Source organism: Trachypithecus francoisi, unplaced genomic scaffold, assembly GCF_009764315.1.
Source record: "Trachypithecus francoisi isolate TF-2019V2 unplaced genomic scaffold, Tfra_2.0 Lachesis_group5, whole genome shotgun sequence".
In the NCBI taxonomy this organism is placed as follows: Eukaryota; Metazoa; Chordata; class Mammalia; order Primates; family Cercopithecidae; genus Trachypithecus; species Trachypithecus francoisi.
Window position 1 is genome coordinate 123,389,054 of NW_022681470.1, and position 23,272 is coordinate 123,412,325.

Sequence of the window (23,272 nt, forward strand, 5' to 3'; positions counted from 1 at the left end):
TGATCTAGTCTATCTGTTCTAATCTATTAGTACTTCCACACAGTAGAGAAATAGTTGAAAAGGGAAGATATGTAAGGTAATGAAGAAGGTGGTTAAATATTTCTGTTGAGTGTTGCTTGACATTACTCTGAAGTATGAAAATGGGAATCCAAAAGGAATTGAGGACCAGATGCATCATCACTGTTAGGTCTTTTACCCACACGAGTAATTCTCTCCCTGTCTTTGCATCATCAATATTCCCCTCTCTAATCTGTGAGTGAATTATTAACATCAGTGCATGGTGAATTATTCATATCATTATACAACCTAACAATATTTTTTCCATTGGCCTCACATCATCTTCTAGCTACCATTCCATATATCTCCTCCCCTTTCAACACAACTTCTAGAAGATGTTGTATTTTTTTAAATATCTCCTATGCCAAACCTAATGGGCAATTTCAGAGCTCATCTGGCAACCTATTAGCAGCATTTGAGAGAGTTGATCTGTCTCTCCTTCTTGAATGCTTTATCAAAAAAAAAAGTTAACCAAATATCAAAATAATTGTTTTTTGTTTGTTTTAGACGGAGTTTCACTCTGTCGCCCAGGCTGGAGTGCAGTAGTGCGATCTTGGCTCACTGCAACCTCTGCCTCCCAGGTTCAAGCAATTCTCTGCCTTAGCTTCCCAAGTGGCTGGGATTACAGGCGCCCACCACCACACCAGGCTATTTTGTGTGTGTGTGTGTGTTTTTAGTAGACTCAGAGTTTCACCATTTTGGCAAGGCTGATCTTGAACTCCTGACCTTGTGATCCACTCGCCTCAGCCTCCCAAAGTGCTGGTATTGCAGGCGTGAGCCACCACGCCTGGCCTCAAAATGATTTTTAAAGTGTACATACACAAGCACACACACACAACTATGGATATGTATCATTAGTCCCTCCCTTTATTATAGATAAAGTAGCATACTATACATTTTTTACTTTATAATACAACATGGAGATTTTTTCATATTAGTTCTGTAAAGAGATTCCTCACCCTTTTCTAAAACTGCATAATATTCCATCATGTGGATGCACTTTAGTTTGAGTAATCAGCTTCCTATAGATGAACATCAGGTTATATCCAATTTTTTACTGCTATATAAAATGTTTCAATGAATAGTGATATTCAGTCACAACTTCATATTAGTGCATTTTATATGCATTGTGTATGTAGTAGAAGTTCCTGGCAGTGGGATTACTGAATTTTAAGGTAAATTCACTTACAATTTTTTATAGATATTATCAAGTTGCTGTCCAATATAATACATGAGAAATAGTAGTTTTATTTTGCATTGCTCTTATTCGAAATCACTCCATGCTTGTCAAATATACTGTTTTCACTAGGCTTCCAGAAGACAATTTCTCTCTTGATTCTCTCCTTGGGCTAATGATTCTCTCTTTTTCTGACTTCTTTCTATGGCCCAACCTCTAAATGTGGCATGCCCTCACAGCTCAGCCTTTGTTTTCTCCAATGTAATATCCCTGGAATCCAGAATAGCACCTGTCACAGGATATGTGTTCAATAAATATGCATGAAATGAATGTAATATTTGCAGAATGTAACTCCCACAAAACCTTACAAAGAAAATAAATAGTAATCACATTTTATAGATAAGGGCACTAAAATTTAGTAAAGTTACATAATTTTCCAAAATCACTGCTAGTAAGTGGTAGAGGCTAAGATTAAACCTAGGTCTGGTGAATCCAAAGCTAGGAGAAAGAAAAAATGATAGTTGCAAAGAAATGTAGTTCAATATTATCTACACTTGGAAAACTGTGAACAACATAATTGTCCTACAGTAAGGAGTGTTTAAATAAATAAATATTAACTTTATTATTATGAGTCCATTAAAATGAACATTATAGAGACTATGTGGTTACATGGGAAATTCTTCTGATATTAAAATCATGATTACAAATGATTAATTAACTAAAAGATTTACATTTTTTGTCTAGAAGGCAATGAATTTCTTTTTATCTGACTTCTGTGATTATAATGTTGCTTATTTAACTTCTAGACATATATTAAGACAATAGAAAAATCTTTATTTTAAATCTTGTATAAATATACTTATATTATGATAACATATTCTGCTGACTAGCAGTCTCTATGATATCCTGTAATTTTTAAAGAAAAGAATAAATGTTGAAATCATAATGTAAACATAACACACAATTTCATTGCATATATTATTACAGAAAATATGCAGTAGATATTGGCTTGGGATGCCTGACAATTAGCAACCTTAAAAAAAGTAGGTCATGTACTATATAAATACTACATAAATCTTCAGTAAATAACCACAATACCATGTAATAACTTCCTTTCATATCAAAACAGTTTTTTAAATCACTTATCATTTAAACTATCTTTAATTTGGCATGGTTTTCTTCTTCCCTTAATAGAATCCTCTATAAAGTGTAATATTTCCAAGAACACAAAATAGAACTGCAGTTGCTATTTAACTTAATACTCTGAAGTTTTTAAACTAACAAAGTAACATTTAGTTATTGGAAAATTAATGATGATATCTCATGTAAATCCACAATTTTATATGTATACTGTTCATATTGTTGTTAAAATATAGCAGAATGCAGATGGTGATAACAAAACTGATATTATCTGACATAAATATAAATTTGTCAGACAAATGTGCTATCTCGCTCTGTACTCTACGAAATATAGGGATAAACTACAGGCACTTTTAATCTAACCATTAAATTTTTTTAGAATTATTAATCTCTGGTAGAGAATCAAATAATTCAAATATTTAAACAAGTTAAAAATCAGTATGCTTACGTGATCCAAAAGTAATCCAATGGAATTGAGTATAATCCTATCTTCCCAGAACATAGTTTTTAAACACATATACACATGCAACAAACATAAAGACTCCAGATAAAAATTGATTTTGATTATGGTCAAATACTGACAAATATGTTTATCTTCCTTATTCTGCACCTCAAACCATAGTGGAAAAGAATATTAATGATGAAATGTAGAAAGTGTTTACGTAATAACTATAGTAAAGACTGACTGAGCACCATTGCCTCGTGAATTATCCCAAATAAATGGGGTCTTGAGAAAGAGATATTTTTCTACATTTCAAAGCCATCCCCTCTACTTGGGCTCACAATACTCTCTCCTCACCTGTCGAGGGATCTGGAGAGTACATTCATAGCCTCTTTCTTTTACAGCTTCATCTCTCCTTCTCCACAGACTTCTTCCCTTGCGTCTCCAAATATGCATGATTCTCCATTTAAAAAGCAAAACATTATTTCTTTTCATTTTTCTAATTCTTCTAACCTATTAATATATTCCTTTCCACAAATTTTCATAGGAATCATTTGCATTTTATTCTGGATGATGAAGGCTAGTAAGAATGAGCAACATGACATGAATTCATTAACATATTTAACACTAGGCAAGGGTGGCATGAGATTCACTGAATGAGTTTAGTAGCCCACAAAACCTCTTCTTTACTTGCTTCTTTTTAAGGACTCAACCATTCTCACTTCTCATCGCTGAGCTTCCATTCAAACTAAATATCCTTTGTTCATTCTTCAACTCTTCAACAGAGCACATTTCATTCTCTTTTTATAACACTGAAGCTCTGGCTGCTTCTGGCCTTTCCATACTCTCATTTGAGGTTACTTGCATTGTCCCTCTCTATAGCTTCATCTGCCTGCAAATGCCTCCTACAAGACACTCTTTTCTCCTTAGCATTTACTCTTCTGGGGAATTCATTCAGTCTCATATCTAATCACTGACTCATTTTGCAAACATTCAGAGGGTGTTTATTCTATGCATGCTAGTGTCCTGAGCACTGAGTTCACAAGTATGAGTAAGGCAACATACTTGTCCTTAGAGAGCTTAGAATTGAGTTGAGGAAAAGACAAAAAAAAAAAGCAGTTATTGAGGTATAGCTAGGACAATGGGCCCAGCAGAGGAGAAGAAGCCTCCTAGATAAGGGAACATTTGAATTATAACTTAGCAGGAGATGGTCAGGTGTTTAAACATATATATACATATATACCTATATGCATATTTAATATGTGATATATGTGTATGTAATATTATATATACACATATGTGTCCCACATGTCTAAAACTTACTCCTTCTCTCTTTTTTTTTGAGATGGTGAGATGGGGTTTCCCTCTGTCACCCAGTCTGGAGTGCTGTGGCATGATCCTGGCTCACTGCAACCTCCACCTCAAGAGATTCTCACACCTCAAACTCCTGAGTAGCTGGGACCACAGATGCATGCCACCATGCCTGACTAATTTTTTGCATTTTTGGTAGAGACAGGGTTTTGCCATGCTGCCTAGGGCTGGTCTGAAACTCCTGTGCTCAGGTGATCTGTCCCCTTGGCCTCCCAAAGTACTGGGCCACTTTTGGCCTCGCCACTCTCTCTTTCTTTAAAACAACTCCCCTCTTCTACTTCGCCATTTCTTTAACACTGAAATGGGGCTCTCTGGTCCACTAGACTTGAAAAACCCATATTCACATTCTATCATTCTTAGGAAAAATATATTTTGCCCACACCAATTATACTGTTACCATTTTAACTTCTGAAAATCCTGGATGGTTGTTACAGTTTGATTTAAAAACAAGTACAGATCCTAGGTTTTCTTGCAATCAGTGAATTTAATCAGTCTGGGGCAGCTTGGGAAACAGGTATTTTTTTTAATATCACCAGGTGACTTCTAATGTGAAGCCACTTGTCTATGTTCTCATCACTACTAACCTCCATCTAATCTGTCCCTAATCTGTTTCAACAGAAAAATGTCAAATTAATCTTTCAAAAACACTGCTTTAATCACATTTCTCAGATCTAATACAACTGGAACTTTCTCACTTGATCGCTGCAATTTAAAATTCTAAAAAAATTCTGTCTTCTAACAAATATCCTTCATTCATTCTTGTAATCAGCAGTTATTCAATACCTAAATGTTAGGCTCAGGGAACTGATAGTCCTCAACTCCTCACAGTCTTCATTCCAGCAAAACAGACAGACACTATATAACCACATACAATTAAGTGTGATCAATCTTAAGACAAGGAAATACTAGACCCTAAAGAAACCCTTAACAGAAGAAGTCAGCTTAGTTGTCAAAGACGATCTGCTACACTTTAAATTGAAATATCATCAAAAATTTCTCAGGTAAAATGGAGAGGGAAAGGGAAGATTTCCAAAAGATAGGCCAGCAAAAGCAGCATATGGTGGCTAAGCGAGAGATACCTCGTCATTTTTGAAATGTGGAAATAGTTTCATTTCTAAGGAGGGTAATTTTTAAGGAGAACTGTTAGATATGAGTGAGGCCAGACCACGCAGGCCCTTATAACGCATGCTAAGGAGTCTGGACTTTATCCCAAAGGAAATGGAAAATCATTGAGGACTTTTATGCAGGGAGTCATTTGCAGATTTGTGTTTTTGGAAAGATCACTCCGGCAGCAATGTAAGGAACAGATGAAGGGGAAGCAAAATTAGAGTTGGAGAGGACATCTGAGAGACTTGCAGTAATAATGAAAGAGATAGGGAATGGATGGTTTGGATTAAAGAAAAGGAGATGGATTGGGAAGGAGTTCAGATTTAGAGTCAACAGTACTTGGTGGCAGCGAATGTAAGGAACAGAGTGATACTAGGGATGACTCCCATATTGCTGGTTTGGAAAAGTTGGTGGATGGAAGCATGATTTACTAAAGCAGAGAATATGCAAGCAAAACAGTATTTCTGTGTTGTTGGGTGGAGAAATATAATTAACTCACTTTTGGAATTTTAAGTTTAAAGTTCTTTAAAAACAAGTTGGCTCTGAGTGAATGGATATCAGAGTGGTGGGATAACAATCAGGAGTGGCCACAGATGCCAAAGGAAAGGAGGAAAGGTAATGAATGCTGCAGGAAGGGGTATTTTAGATTTGCAGACCCACCAGTTATTGGTAACCTAAGGGGGAAGGCAGATTAGAATGTGCTGAGGAGTGATTATGAAGGGAGAAAATGGACAGTCAGTGTTGAAAACTCTCCCAAAAATCTGATGAGGGAAGAAAAGAAAGATATTGAAATAATTAGAGGAAGTGCTGTGCTTTACGAAGGTTTGTTTTCCTTGCATCAATGAGTTTGGTAGGAGTTTTGTTTAGTTTTAAATTTGATAAGTAGGCATATGTTTACATTCTGAAGGAAAGGGCCGGCATAAAGAGAAACACTGAAAATCACGAGGAGACAGTATGTATAACCACGGCCCAAAGTCTATGAGACATTAAGAGCAGGTGAGATCCAGAACTGAATTGGAGCCTTTAAATACCTTTAAGTAAGAGAAGTTCATTCTCAATCTTAGGATGGAAACAACTGGCAAATAATAGCTTATTCCAATGCAATTTTAACTGTTCCAGAAAACAGTAAGGGCAATAATTGTTTTAAAAAAAATTAAAAAGCAATAAAAGTATTCATACTAAAACCTGAAAAAATTTCAAAAGCATCTACAGACAAATCTCACTTGTGAATATCAGTGCAAATATCCTAAGTGAGATGTTGAAAAGCAGAATCAAGAAATGGTTTAACATAACAAGAAGAAAAGAGGTGTAGTAGCTGAATATCTTCAGGACTGCCAAGATGGGAGTTGAATGCCAGTCACTGTTGGCATTTAATAGGAAGAAGGTGGAAGAAGGAAGAGGGAGGAAATCTATGCCAGGTATTCCTCTTCTTATTAGGAAAGCAAACATTCTTCAAAGTTTCCCTGGAAGTCTGCTATTTGTCATAGGGGCCATAATTGAGTCACTTGGACTCTCATAACTAAAAACGAGGGTGTGTGGTGAGCAGTGACCTCCAAACTCAGTGTAGAAGCAGCAAGGGAGCTTGGGATTGAGGGTGGCTTGAGATACTCATCAATAATCTATGCACAGCATGCATTCATTTCTTTGTGTTTTACTCTTTACTATAGGTTAATTTACATTTGCAAATCAAAGTACAAATTGATGCTGCTGTAAAAAATTTAAAGCTAAAAAAGAAGTACTTTAAAATTACAGTACATTACAAGTAAAACAATCAAATGTATTAATCTAATTCATTTAATTGACAGAAGAAAATTATATAGTCATTCCTTGGATCAGAAAAGACATATGACAACATTAAATGTCCATTCTAGATTTTTTTAAATATTCATCAAAATAAGAACATGAATACTTTCTTAACAGTGCGTGTGTGTGTGTGTGCACGCACGTGTGTGTGTGTGCATTGTGTGTATGTCTCAGAGAGACAAGAGAGAAATATCAGCCCGCAAACTGGCATTCAACCTAATGGAGACATTTCTGCTGAAGTTTAAACAAGAAAAGGATAGTTACACTCACCACTGCTATTTAATTTTGTACTGACAAGAGAAAATAATTAGAGATATAACACTTAAAAGAGGGTGGCAAAACTCTTCCTATTTGTAGACAATTTTGTTATTGAAAAACACAAAAGAATAAAATGGAGAAAAACACTACAAAAGCAAGATAATTGAGAATGAATTAAGATAGTAAGGAAAATAATCAATTCATAAAAATTAGTAGCATTCATATGTAGACACAGCAAGTGAGAAGATAAATGGAAAAGAATATACATTTACAATAGCCACAGAAAGATGAAATATTATGAAATAAACTTTGCAAAAATGTGCCAAACCTATATAAGCAAAACCTAAAAATACTCCTAAAATACACCTAAACATGACTGAAGAAGTAGAAAGACATATCATGTTGTTGGATAGGAAGTCTCAACATAATGAAAATATAAACTGTAAGTTAATTTATAAATTATACACAATTCCAATAAAAATATCAATAGATTTGTTGTAGAAATATACACACTAATTCTTTTTATATGGAAAAAATAAACAAGAATAAATTACCACGAAAGCTTTTTTTAAGAAAAGAACACTGATGTAGGAATAATTCTACTAGGTAATAAACATACCCAAAAGCAGTGCTATCTAATAAAAATATAATAAGAGCCACCTATACAATTGTAAAACATTTAGTAGCTACAAGATACAATGCTTTTAAAGGTAGAATTAATTTAAAAATATATTTTATTTAAGCCAGTATATCCAAAACATTATTTCAACATGTAATCAACATAAAATTTATTATTAATATACTTAAAATTCTTTATTTAAACTACATCTTTAAAATCCAGTGTGCAGTTTTCAATTAAAGCACATCTCATCTCATACTAGTCACATTTCAAGTGCTCAATAACCTATGTGTTAGACAGCCTAGCTCTAACAACTAAAACAGTAAATTATTGGCACAGGAATAAGCAGACAGGTGAATGAAACCAAATAAACAATAGATCCAAATAGAAACATCAATTTATTATATTATAAGGTAGTATCTTAAATCAGTGAGACAATGATAAAGTTTTTAGGAATGGTACTACAACAAACACATAAGCATCAAAAGACAAATGGTGATCCTTATCAGTAAATGCTAAGTGGACCAAAGACATAAATGTAAAAGGGAAACCATAAAAGTATTAGAAAAAAATAAATACATTTCTTCACAGCCTTGGAAGAGCAAATTCTATTTGTAACTCAAAAATCCAGAAACTATGAGGGAAAAAGACTAAGAAGCGGCATTACAGTTTTTAAAGAAGTCCACAAAGCAAAATGCATCAAAATAAAATGCACACACATAAAAAGGGCGAAGCGGAAAAAACTGTCAACTGATGTCAGAAGCTCAGAACTAAACCCCTACATAAATAACAAGCTTTAAGATATGGAGAAGAAAAAGACCAGCAACACAATAAGCAATTAGAAAAGGATATGAGTAATTCTCAGGAATAAAAATACAAACTGTTTTTAAACATATGAAAAATTTATCAGCTATCATTTCTCACCTATCATAATGACAAAAAATGCAAAATGATGTGATATATTCTATTGTCAAACCTATGGGAAAATAGGCATCAAAATTATTAATTTTCTTTCTTCTTCTTTTTTTTTTTTTTTTTTGAGATGGAGTCTTGCTCTGTCGCCCAGGCTGGAGTGCAGTGGCCTGATCTCAGCTCACTGCAAGCTCCGCCTCCTGGGTTTACCCCATTCTCCTGCCTCAGCCTCCTGAGTAGCTGGGACTACAGGCGCCCGCCACCATGCCCAGCTAGTTTTTTGTATTTTTTAGTAGAGACGGGGTTTCACCGTGTTAGCCAGGATGGTCTCGATTTCCTGACCTCGTGATCCGCCCGTCTCGGCCTCCCAAAGTGCTGTGATTACAGGCTTGAGTCACCGCGCCCGGCCAATTTTCTTTCTTCTTTAACCCTCTTTTAGGAACTGACTTAGATATACTTTCACATGAACAAAATGACAAGTATACCAGCGTTTCATTGTGGCACTGCTCATAAAAGCAAAAAGTTGGACACAGACAAGAGGCCTACAATAGAACTGGTGACCATAAACTATAGTACAGACATATATTAGCATGCTATGCAACTATGGTTGACCCTTGAACAATACAGGTTTTAACTGCGAAGACTTTATACACAGATTTTTTTTTAATAAAAGTTACACCACGTGTACCTGCCTCTTCTGCTTCCCCTTCCACCTTCACCATCTTTTCCACCACTGCCCTCTCTGAGACAATCAAGACCAACCCTGTCTCTTCTTCCTTCTCCTCAGCCTACTCAACATGAATATGACACAAATGATGGCCTTTATGAGGATCCCCTTCTACTTAATGAATAGTAAATATATTTTATCTTCCTTATGATTTCTAATTACATTTTCTTTACTCTAGCATATTTTATCGTAAGAATACAGTGTATAATAAACATAACATATAAAATACATGGTAATCAATGTTATGTTATCAGTAAGGCCTTCAGTCAGTAGTGGGCTATCAGTAGCTAAGTTTTGGGGAGTCAAAAGTTATACATGGATTTTTGACTGTGCAGAAGTCAGCACCCTTAATGCCTATGTTGTTCAAGGGTCAACTGTACTAAAATAGCAAATAAACAAAAAATGATGAAAACATTTTAGTGACAAATAAATACATATATACATATAATGCTGTTTTTAATAAGAAAAGTAGATATATAAAATAGTTCTTTTTTATTCAGATATGTTTGCACAAAGAAACACTGGGAGGGTGTCCACCTAGAGTGGATAGAAGGAAATGTGGTGGATAAGGAGGAAAGTGTTGTGCTTTTGATTTTGAACCATATGAATGAATTACCAATTAACAAAAAGAGAACATAAGGTCAAATATATATGTGCTTGTTTGTGTTTTTGCATGTATGTGTATGCGCATGCAACACTTTTTGAGATAATGGGAAATGGAGATCATTGTTGGTAATCAAAAGACTAGTTCTAAGTCTGACTCTTCTAAAATTAGGCTATTACATTGCCTCTAATTTTTACTCTTTTTCCATAAAAATGAATGAATATCTTTCAGCATGGTTATTATAATGACATTTTAACATTTTAGTTAAATTATAATTCAAGATAAAATTAGATGTTTTAGAGTAAATTGGAATTGGAGAAAAAATGAGAAGGAAGACTTGAAGCAGGTGGAGGATATTTGGAAGAGTCAGTGTGAACAATGGGGGAGAGAGTTAAAGGGAAAAAGAATAGATTTTGCTAAAGTTTTGAGGGTCCAACTGCAGGAGGTGATCAAGAATCTACCTAGTTGTATGATTTGTCTCTGTGTTTGTTTCATCTATGTTTCAACCCACAGATGGGTTCATTCATTGTTGAGCTTACTATTGAAAGAAAAAGGAACTATTATAGGAAAGGGAATATAGGATTTGATTAGAGACTGGCTGAGGCTTTGGACCAGAGAATATCAGATTAATCGTGGGGAGTGGAGATTGAGATCAGCAGAAGGAGTTTCAGAGAAGGAAAAAGCAATGGGCCAATGACGTCACTGAATGAATGAGCTGCAAAGATAAAGATTAGGATAAAGACTAGGGTGCAGAAGTTTTCCCAGTGATGTGCCATTCATAGTGAGTTTTCCATTCTCCAAATTTCTCCAGATTTTGAATTTTGTACCCCAAAGTCAGACTATTTTTGTTATCTCAGACTTTCTTGCTACTCAGACTTCCTTGCTTCAAATCTTGGTTCTACCGCTTACTACCTGTGTGGCATTGGACAAGCTACTTAAATTTACGTGTTTCAGTTACCACATCCATAAAAGAGAGAAAAGAATGATGCCACCTGCCTTAGCTTGTCATTTTGAGTTGAGGACACCATCAAACAATTAAAACACGACAAACGCTTTCTTATTACTGGCTGTAGGACAAATTCTGATTTCAGAGATGTTATAATGTAAAAACAAATACGCACCTTGAATTTGATTCTTATTGAATTAGTTTGCTCCTTCACCATAGAACCTAGGCCTTCTAAATTAATATTTTAAAGGCCAGATTAAAGATTTAATATAACAAAGTTACAGCCCATTAATGTTCATTATCAACCCACATTTCTCCCGGTGGTTCCTCTAAAACAGTGAAATAAACCAGCCCAAATTGTAATTATCCTGAAAAGGGGGGTAAGATATTTTTGTGGCTTCTTTAGGCAATGCTTATTGATAAATGTTTCTAGTAAAACAGTTATCAGATACAATGTGCCCTATATTCTTTGTGTTTATTTAATAATTACAGGTTATTATACCTGTTTATTTATGACCCTTTATGAATGCAGAAAAATTAGGGATAAAGATGTCAATATATAAATAATATTATTAATAATATTAATGTTAATAAAGTCATTAATAATATCATAAATATTAATAGCATTAATTAATACTATTAATATCCCCAAATCAAAAGACTATGTATAATAGGACAAAGAATATTGGTTTAGATTCAAGTTCACGTGTAGCCTTCTCCCACCTCTGTTAGTTTCCGTCTGTATGAATTTGGATAAATTACTAACCTTCCCAAACCTATTTTCTAATTTGAAAAATGGGTACATTCTAATAAGTAAAAATACATACCATGTAATAGAATTGTTGGGAAGTTTAAATGACGTGCTGTCTATAAAGTACCTAGATACATGCGATTTGAATGCTTGTCCCTAATGCCCTACATTGATTTCTGCCCTGACATCTCTAACAGTATAAGATTAAATAACAAGGGAATGCTAGGAAAGCTAGACCTATTACAAAACAGTTCATACTTACTAAGATCAGTCCCCCTCACCCAAGTCATTTAGTCACTTCCTCTCTTTTCAATATCCCATTAAAAACAGTCTTTTTCTCTTTAGTTTATGATTGATTACCTGGGAAAGGGCGGTAATACTCTTTGTGAATAATGCTACATATTGAATTGAGAACAAAATAGCTGAAAACAGTCTGAGGCAGTTCTAGTTGGCACACAAATCAATTATAGATCATCATTTAACAGAAACCAAAACACATGCTCACTACAGGACCAATTTTGTCCTCAACCTCTTTCTGAGAGAATACATACATATATATATATACACACACACATATACATATACATACACACATGTAATTGTCAGCTTTCTCCATTGACTTGTAATAAAAGAAAAACTATTTAAAATGCCAATATTGCCATTCATTTGAATCAGAAAAGGATTGTCTCTACAGTATGTAACCGTAGGAGCGAGTTACCTGCAGTAAAACAGAAATTAGATTCTCTGCATCTTAACAAAGTATTGTTTTGTGTAAACATTGATGCAAAAGAATGGCAAGAACTTTTAGCATAGCCACTAATATTGATTCCAAAAAAAGGGAGAAGGGGCATAAATGCTCTCATGTCTGTGTGCACGATTCTTTGCAGTGTGACATTAATGTTCCTTTCATCAAGAGGTAGAGGCAATTTCTTTACCTGCTCATATTTGGGTCTGCCGTATAACTCCCCCTGATCAATGGAATGTGATGGGTGTTATTTTATCAGAGTTCCAAGTCTATGCCTCAGAGGCCTTGCAGTTTCTATTGTCAACCTCTTGGAAACCAAGTAACACTTTCTTTTATTATTATTATTATTATTATATTTTATGTTCTAGGGTACATGTGCACAAGGTGCAGGTTGTTACATACGTATACATGTGCCATGTTGGTGTGCTGCACCCATTAACTCATCATTTACATTAAAGAAACATGAGCTAGCCTTCTTTTTATTATTATTATTTTTTATTATTATTATACTTTAAGTTCTAGGGTACATGTGCACAACATGCAGGTTTGTTACATATGTATACATGTGCCATGTTTGTGTGCTGCATCCATTAACTCATCATTTACATTAGGTATATCTCCTCATGCTATCCCTCCCCCCTACCCCCTCCCCACGTCCAAGTGATCTCATAGTTCAATTCCCACCTATGAGTGAGAACATGCGGTATTTGGTTTTCTGTTCTTGCGACAGTTTGCTGAGAATGATGGTTTCCAGCTGTATCCATGTCCCTACAAAGGACACAAACTCATCCTTTTTTATGGCTGCATAGTATTCCATGGTGAAATTGTGCCACATTTTCTTAATCCAGTCTGTCACTGTGGACATTCGGGTTGATTCCAAGTATTTGCAATTGTGAATAGTGCCGCAATAAACATATGTGTGCATGTGTCTTTATAGCAGCACGACTTATAATCCTTTGGGTATATCCCCAGTAATGCGATGGCTGGGTCAAATGGTATTTCTAGTTCTAGATCCTTGAGGAATCGCCACACTGTTTTCCACAATGGTTGAACTAGTTTACAGTCCCACCAACAGTGTAAAAGTGTTCCTATTTCTCTACATCCTCTTCAGCACCTGTTGTTTCCTGATTTTTTAATGATTGCCATTCTAACTGGTGTGAGATGGTATCTCATCTTGACAATTGGTGAGGGGTGTGGGTTTTGCCAAGAGCCAGACATGTGAGCGAGGTCATCTTAGCTTTCATCCATTAAGCCTCCAAGTTGCTGCAGTCACATAAGTGACCTCACGTGAGACTCGCAGAAAATATATCCAGCTAATCCCAGCTGAAGCAGAATTAGGAGAAATTATACTATTCAAGAGAATTAGGAGAAAATAAAATTATTATTTTATTTTAAGCCACTTAGGTATTTTTTTCTGAAAAAAGTGGCATATTAGTGCTCAACAAAGTTTTCCAGAAGATTAGAAGATTAACAATAACAGTTTGAAACATATTATTAGAAATTGCAACTGTTGGGCCCAAAGAAAGCACTGGTTAAACCAACATGAGTTCACTTCGTTTCTTCTGATTCGTTCATGCTCTACACCTCCTACCTCTACTGGAGCATGTTTTGAATTTCATGTTTCAAAGCAATGATTGGACCAGGACAGCTAGTAAAGAACCTTGGCATTTCAGCTGTACAACACCATTCTCAAATCCTCTACAGGCCACTTCTCCTTTATCTTCTCCAGAGTTGGCCATATTCTAGTTTCTAACAATTTCTTATTTTTACCATAACTTTTTTTCCAGATCCTTCTTCTCCTGAAGATGCTTCTTCAGAAACTAAGGATAAACCAGGTGCAAAGAAGTCCAAAATTGTTGCATAAATATCTGGCTTCATTAAATGTCAGTCTACATCTTCACTTTCACTTGTGAAAGCAATGAAATCTGGGCTAAAGAAGACATTTTTGACTCTTTCCATCCTAAATAACTGCTTTGCCAGAAGGGAGTAAAATGCTGCAGCTGGTGTGGGAAAATCTATGGTCCTTGTCTCTAAAATTGGTTTTCCTCTAATAAACTTCAAACTGTTGGGATTTGGGGTATGTTATGTTTGACTAAACTTATTTTATATGCAGTTACAACTAAGTGATAATCCTTGGTGAAACAGAAATTGAAACTAAATAACCATACGTTTTACTACATCATTGTCCTATACATGTATCAGTTTGTGACACAGCGACCAGGCAGGCAGTTGGAAAAGTGGTCTTAATACATATTGATAAAGAGGCTGTTTCTTAGAGATATGCAAATTTATCATATGTAACAGAATCACTAGCACGGCTCTATAGCAATGGCTACAGTTTCCCCAGTCACTATCACATGAGGTGATTTGTCATCCAGCAGTAGATAACTAATATATCCACCAAAAACGGCAATATGTTTTGGTAAAAGAATACTGAAAAGGCAGATGTTAATCTGGGTTCAAATCCTAATTACACCAATAGATTAACCATGTGAAATTGGATGAACCTCTTCAACTGTCTAGCCCACAAATTTCTACTTGCGCAAACAGAGAAAGTTTCAATGGACAATCTTTTAAGTTACCTCAGCCATAAAGTTTATGCTTCTAACTTGTATAGCTGACAGCAATTGTAGATCCAAATTAATTGAGTTTTAGTTTTAGAATACAGGTCATAACTGTCTAGAAAGCCCAGATTCTCACCTGCTAAAAACAATGACATCTCATATCTTTCTCAGAACAATGATTCTGAAAAACATCTAAGGGAAGCTGCTAGATTGAAAGATACTTTTCTTTTACGAGTTGAATTAATACAATATGATCAGGTGAGTAGTACTGGCTTGTATGTATAAACCTAACACAAACGATGAACTTAGAGTATTTTTAAACTTTCCCCTATTTGAGAGAATATTATTTGTAAAAATCCCTAGCCATGACAATAAATCCAAACAGAGAAATCTGCAGAAATGCAGATGGAAAGTTTTGCACCAAGTTTTCAGAATTTCCATTTCCTAATGTCTTCATATCATTTTAAGTAGCAAGAACTAAAAATGATGCATGTTGTCTAATATTCCATTCTACCATAGACATCATTGAATTTACTTATTTTGTAGCTATCTAAATGTTAACCAAGGATTTTGAATATAGACATTTCCTGAACAATCAAAATATTTGTAATTAGCCTCAGGACATGTTTGTGGGCTCTGAGAAAGCACCCTCTATCTAGAGTCTCATATCCAGAGCATTTGCTGTCAGCTTCCTAGCCATGTGACCCTGGGCAAACTACTAACTGCTCTGAGCTGTCGTTTCCCACTCTAAAAAAAAGGGATGAGGATACCTGTCCTGACTATCTCACAATGATACTGTGAGGATCAAATTGGAGGAATCAATTGAAAGGATTTTACAAATGCTCAACTGGTAATATCCAGAAGAAAAGAAAAGTGAGAGGCCTAGATAATTCTCAAACCAATGCAACACCTGAAAGTTGGCTGTATGTCCATAAAGCTGTAAGGTTTGAGACAGAAATGATTAACACCACAACTAGACTTTGTGGGGTTTTTTTTGTTTGTTTGTTTGTTTTAGAATCATTTACTTTTGTCAGTTGAAAACTTTTCCATTTTTTTTCTTTTTTCAGCCCTTTTACTTTTTGTACCACATGCCTTTCTCATTCATGTGTTCAGTAACTCAAATAAACATTCACTGAGTTCCTAGAGAACGTGGAAGACACAGATGGTCGAGACCTACTCCCTGGCCTGAGGTCCCAGAGTCATAAAGCAACAAGTCATTCCAAGGCAAGGAGAAACAGTAATAATGAAATCACAACCAAGGTGCCAAGGAAACACAAAGGAGGAACAACTCTCTTTTCTGAAAGGCAGAAAAATATACACTGAGTGGCCTCTCCAAAGGAAGTGGTGGCATCTCATCTTGAAACATGAGAATTTTTCTAGGTAAACAAGGGGCATCTGAAGTAAATCATAAGATCACAGCATATGCAAAGCCCTTCAGTAAATAATGATAACAATAATATTAAGAGTTAACATCTAGCATGCATTTGCTATGTGGTAAGAAATGAGTTTAGGCTATATTTTAAAGTAGAAGGAAGAGATTTTTCATACTTCTTAGAGTATTTCACATAGCAAATATTCAATTCCTGATTTTTTAAATTTACATAATATTTTAGTGAATTAATGTATCTAATTGGTGCCTCAGTGACATGATGCCCTCCAATGAAAATTTACCTCAAGGCTATGCATTTAGTAGTTTTTAAAATGCACCCTATGGTTCAGTTTTGAAGAGAGAATAATTAATGATTAACAAGTAGAAGCTGTAATAGCTTAACAATAATACATTAAGGACTCTAGTCTTTCTGTTTACAAGGTGTTCAATCTTTTAAAAAATTGCAACTAAAATGCTAGCTAGCTATTGGAAGCATTAACAATTTAACTTGCACTTTCTTTGACATCAGTGAAAGGGTATTATTTATCACACTAAGTATATATTATAATCTTCTGTTGATAGTAAAAGATCAAAGATTACCTTGCATCAAACAGAATTATGATGCCATAACATTTTATCTTGTTACAGCTGATATCAATCACTAGGCAACAGTGAGCTGCAGAGCAGATTTTTCAGTCAGTATCCCTGACATGCTCAGACATCTGAAATATAGCAACCAACTTCTATGTGCATTGGTTGTGAAAGTGAAAAATGTGGTATAAACAAATAAGTGGCTGATTGCTAATATCATACATGTTGCTAAATATCACTTGGCTTCTGAGTGAAACCAAGTGATAGTATTCTTACCAAGAGCCTCATTAAAAGAGAGAAAAGACAGGTGTCAATAAAAGGAAAAGTGGAACATTGTTTTAAATGAATGGTGGTAACATCCTCAATCACAAGATTAGGGAAAAGTCCCCTCCTAATGTAACTCTCTAGAGAAATATATGCCCTCTCTTTCATCAGAGAGCTATATAAGGCCCTGACTGAAGTCACAAATCTCCCAAGCAAATCTTCTTTCTCAGGAAGAGTCACAGCCTCTTTCTTGCGTCTATTTTGAGTTATATCCTAGGCTCACCCAATGGGTAATCTAGGCCAAGTTTTTCTCCCCTCATGGTCATGTAACTGCATAGGACTTTTCCTCCCTTCTCATTATGGTGGTGGCTTTGCTTTTTGGATAAAGACAGCAGAGTGCATGAGTTTTTGCAGTGTTCAATGTGCATCCAGCTCTCTCAAATACTGAAACTATAGAGAGGAAAACATTTTAGTTGGAAAATCATTAGTTCATCTTCATATGCAAATTTTACAGCATGCTGATTCATGTCAAAAACTCAGCACTATATTCATCCCTTTGTCATACCTGCATCTTTTTTGATATTTTTAAAAAGGAATTACAGATTAAAAAGAGCTTTATTATAAATCTCAAACTTTAACCTTTCCAAGGACTGAATGAATATTAAAGTATTTAGCATTTATAAATTGTTACATTATTTATATTAACAATAACAGTCACTCACCCTGTGATTCATAAAATCATTTGCCTGAAAATTGTATTTCCTTTTTTTTCCTATATCGAGATGGTCATATATCATATTATCGAGAACACAGCAAAACGTTCCCAAACATGCAAAATTATTGGATGGGGACATTCATTTTTATGCAAACTATATGCATATTCATATAAAACAGTTTGAAAAATGTATCAGATATAATTAGCATGTTTATGAATCTATTTGCTCTGCTATTAAGTAACAAATTTGTAGTAACCATGGCAACTGCAACATCACAGGCACAAGTTCTATTTTTGTAATAACATGAGTACTTTTCTTAAAGCAACATTCATGCTCAAACCTCACATTTTTAAAGTATTAAAAGAAGAGTTTTTAAAATGGGTCATTTCATTTTTCATTAGATAAGGGCACATTTTACATTTGAGTTTAATTTATATTAAAAGCTGTTTCTTTTTTGATGTGTGTTGTATCCGTGTCTGTGTGCTTGTGTTTGCCAAAAATAATATTTAAGTGTAAAGGGGAAAAAACCATGGAATATCAGGGGTATGTTAGTTGACACCTGTGGTTATGAGATTGTCAATTTTTTAAAATTCCATTTCACTTGAAACAATACAAACATACTACTTTTCCAAATTTTTATAATAAAAATGAAAATCAAATGTGATTTCTCATTAGGTTTTCATTTAAAATTCTTCTTTAGTTGTAACCATTATGTTTTATCAAATCTAAACAATAACATTTCTCTGTGTGGTCAATTTGGGGAGGTTATGCTTTGGTTAACACTTCGTTAAAATAAATTTTTACTTATTCGTCATCTTAGCAGCACCACTTTCAGACATGTCACCTGGGCATTATCTGTAACCTTTGAAAACCTGAGTTTCCTTCACTGTAAACTGGAGATTGTAATAATACCATTATTAAAATATTTTGGGGAATATAAAATCAGAAAATGCCAGTTTGATAAAAACGTTCATCATCTTTTAAAAATTACAATTCTACATTCAGATGTGTTTTGCTAAAAATATCAAATCTAACCCTGAAATGAAAAGCTACAAATAATACAGGTCCTACAAATATCTGATTTCTGTATTTTCTCAAAAAGCTGCAGAGGTAAAATGTGTGTCTAGGAATTGGGATGATGAGCTTGGAAAAAAGGATTTTGTAAAAACAACTTTTTTCAGTTAAAAAAAAAACAATTCTGGCCTGGGTTTAAGTCCTTGAATCAATCTCTCACTGAGCCTCATTTTCCTCAACTCCATATGGAAATAATACTACCTACTTCTTTGTATTTTTCCATGAGTAAATATAAAGTAGTCATCATATCCTATGATACAGAAGATTTGCCAATAAAAGTAGTTTACTTAATTCCCATCCTTCATTTTAAAACTTTATTGACTTGAGAAAGTAAAGAGAGGGCTAAAGAGAAAGTAAGATGTTCAGATGAAATTGGTCTTTTAGCTGTATGCTCCGAACCAAAGATAGGCTGGAAGGAAATTCCTCTGGACAGACCATAGGAGATGGTGTCTGAGTCAAGACTCAGTGGGCTTTGAGAAGAATGGCTTCAATCTGAGCTTAAAGGGTAAAGCTGTATGCCAGATGGAAAGGACATGCTCATCCTGAGACAGAGGAAGGGACTCTAATCAAACTAGATGGTAAACAGTAAAAGCAAACCTAGTGATACCAAATTTTGGAGCTGGCAAGGTAAAGGAGAACCCAAAAAAGATGGAGAGAGTCTGTGAATCTTTAGTTGCCCTCCTCTACCAATAGATTTAATATTATCTTGACCATTCAATGATAAAATTTCAGCCCCATTCAAGACACATCTATTTCCCCTTACTTTGTTTTATTCATAGCACTTATTACATTGAAATTTGATACATAATTCACTTATTTATTTTGTGTCTGCCTCTACCTGCTAAGATGTAAACTCCAAAGACTTGCATTTCTATCTTCACTGCTTTTTCCTCAGCAACTACTTTTTATGTTGAAACAATAAAGATTCTGTGTGATGTTTGGCTTCTAGTAAGTACAGAGTGAAGAATATTTGTTATTAATATTTTTTTTACTTTTTTCTCAGAGAATTTAAAATTAAGGTCTTCCTGAAGCTGCTGATAATGGAAATAATGATCTGCCTCATTGTCTTTGGGGAAAAGAAACTAATTTTGCCTAGATCGATCACTAGAAAGAGATCTAAACAGCTAATCTTCCAAGTGACTATAATCTGTGGCCAACTGAATACAAATTAATCCAATAGATTATTTGGTCAACCAGTTTAGTTGCTAAATCAAACAAATAATTATCAATTAAGTGATAATTTGCTAAGATAAATCTAATTTCGCCATGTGATCCATATACATCTTTATCTCTGTAAGATCTATTCTTTATTCATAAAAATAAATAATTTGAAAAGTCTATCCCTTTGACAGTGTAATAGCCCCACGACTGAGTTGCTTACTTTAGAGCAGGTACACATTTTAACTGATTTGTTATCATTTAAAAATTTAAGAAGAAAAATAATGATGATGGTGTGATTAGGTCTAATTTATCTCAACCAATGCAGTAGACATAAATTCTCTCTAGTCAAAGTCAACATTTGTTAAGCTGACGTACCTTGTCTTATTTTGTGTGTGCATTTCAGAAGCACAGAAATAGGAGCCATTTTCTGAGCAATAACGTTGTTAGTGATACACTAAACAGGACGTACGAGCTTTCTAATGATAGGAGATACAAACAGTAAAAACAACAGGGAAGGAGTGTTGCCTTTGTCTTAGGAAGAACAGGAAAAGTAATGGGTTGGTCAGGTGTGCTACTAGCAGTCGGTGAGGCAATCTGGATCAGACCGCAAGATAAGTGAAATGAGAGGACCATAAACCAGTCAGCTGCATTTTAGGGGACTCCTTATAGGAAATTTAGAAAGAATATTTTTACTCCAGTTCTATATATCAAACAGAACAGGGACTATCCGGACGCTCACATAACTAGTCTTATTTCAGCTGTCTCAACAGAATTGTGCGTCAGTTAAAAAGCACATATCATGATGGCCGAAAAGGATCTTATTTAGTTAAACTGTATGATCAATTGTTCTAATGAAAATATTTCAAATACATCATGTCCCCACTTGATGTTTATTCATTCATTCTAGAAAAAAAAGTTGTTAAAGTTAAATTTAAAAATAATAGTACACATTGTAAATAATTAGAAGGTTCAAAAATAATATTAACCAATGAAAATCCAATTGCAAATGGCGTTAAAGACAAGGAGAAAAATTGATTTTTATCCCTTCTCATGCTGTGGTGAAGACTGTTCTACAAAATTTGCATCCCAGAAACAGAATTGTAACAAGGCCCAGCAACACTCTATTTTGTAACCTCCCTTTCCTTGCCTTTCAAAGTGGCTTCATGATTTTCTCTCCAACAGAATGAGAGCAGAAGCTATTTTTGTTATGCATAAGCTCTGTTACTTCCAAGGTTGGCCTATAGAGCTCCCTAAGCATCCCTTCAGGTTCTTCCCTCCTTAATATGAGTAACAATGATGTGTTTAAGATGGTATAGTTCTTGTCAACCCAGGTCCTCAAATGATATTCACTCATTCAACAAATACATATTGAGTGCATCACACATTGCTAGGCACTAGGTACCATATGGTTCTAATAATTTACAAAACTGGACTTATTTTATCAAAATGATTTAAATGTTATTTCAATAAATTCAATCATGCCATTCAAATACGTGATTTCATAACATATTTAACGATGTGAGAAATGAGTGTGATATTTAAACTGAAAAATGCCAAACATAACACTATCTATATAGTATAATCCTAACTTTGTTTGATGTTGTAAGAGTTGCATAGGCTTTTTACACCCCATTCCACTCCCCTGCAGCGTCAGAGGCTCAGAAACTAAAAATGGCTTATTGTATATCCCCTTGTAGCTAGGGCTCCAGATGTGATTTGGATTCCCCTTTGATTTGGGTGGAAGTTATGCAAGGAAACAGGGAGAGAAGCAGGATGCAAGGCACCTATCCAGGTTGTTTGTGTGGATCAAGGCAGTAACAGTGAGGTGCTGGAGCCAACAGTCATGAGGAGAGGCTTCTTAATTTTGCTGATTCCTGTGAGTGGCAGACACAGTAGTCCTCTTGCTTCTGCTGTGCTTTGGAGTCATTTCTGAAAGCTGAGAATAGATGCTGATTTTTCAGCCCTGCAAACAATTCTGTGATCTATCCATATTCTCTAGTAAAGTATTCTGTGCTTAAACTAGCTGAAACGGGGTGTGTGTGTGTGTGTGTGTGTACATTGTTATATCTGAATTATTGGATTAAAGATTTCTTAAATTAACTGAATCTAACCCATAAATCATTGACAATTATTATTATTTTAATTGCATATAAAAGGCTTATTCTTCATAAGTACTTTAACTCCAAATTTAATGTTCTAGTTGCTTCTGAAATTACTCTTTAACCATATTCTTTTCTTATGTCTCTATTGTGATAATATGGAATCATAGAAACTGTAACTTCTCTAAAAGTGCTGTTACATAAGGCATTTATAGTCATAGCATTAACTATACTCCAAAACCATGTGACTAAAAGCATTTATGGTCCTTAACAAAAAACAATAATACAAATTGTAAGCTCTGAAGATTGGGACTGGCATTAGCCCCAGTGGAGTCAAAGCAGTTGAACATTCTAAACAATTTTATAGACACTTTTTGTAAAAGCAAAATAATCCAGAAACTTTTCAAACCACATATTTAGATATTATAAATGCATAGAGCTTTTGTAATAATATTTATTATTATTAAACAGACATTTGTTTTGCCCAGATGTATGGTGTCACTCTGAATTGAAAATATACTGGCATTTCTAGCATAATCATATGCAGACCTCTTAATGAATTTTGCATAATTATAACAGTATATTCCATTGGTATTATAAAACGGAAAATACATGACCACATCTTCTTGTTGGAAATTGATAGGCCCTCAATAAAGTAAAATAATAATAATAATTGGTATCAATGCCTTTTGGATTAAAAAACAAACCCTCTGCACTACCCCTACCATACTTTTGACCACAACTTCCAAGACCAGCAAATATCACTTGGATTGAT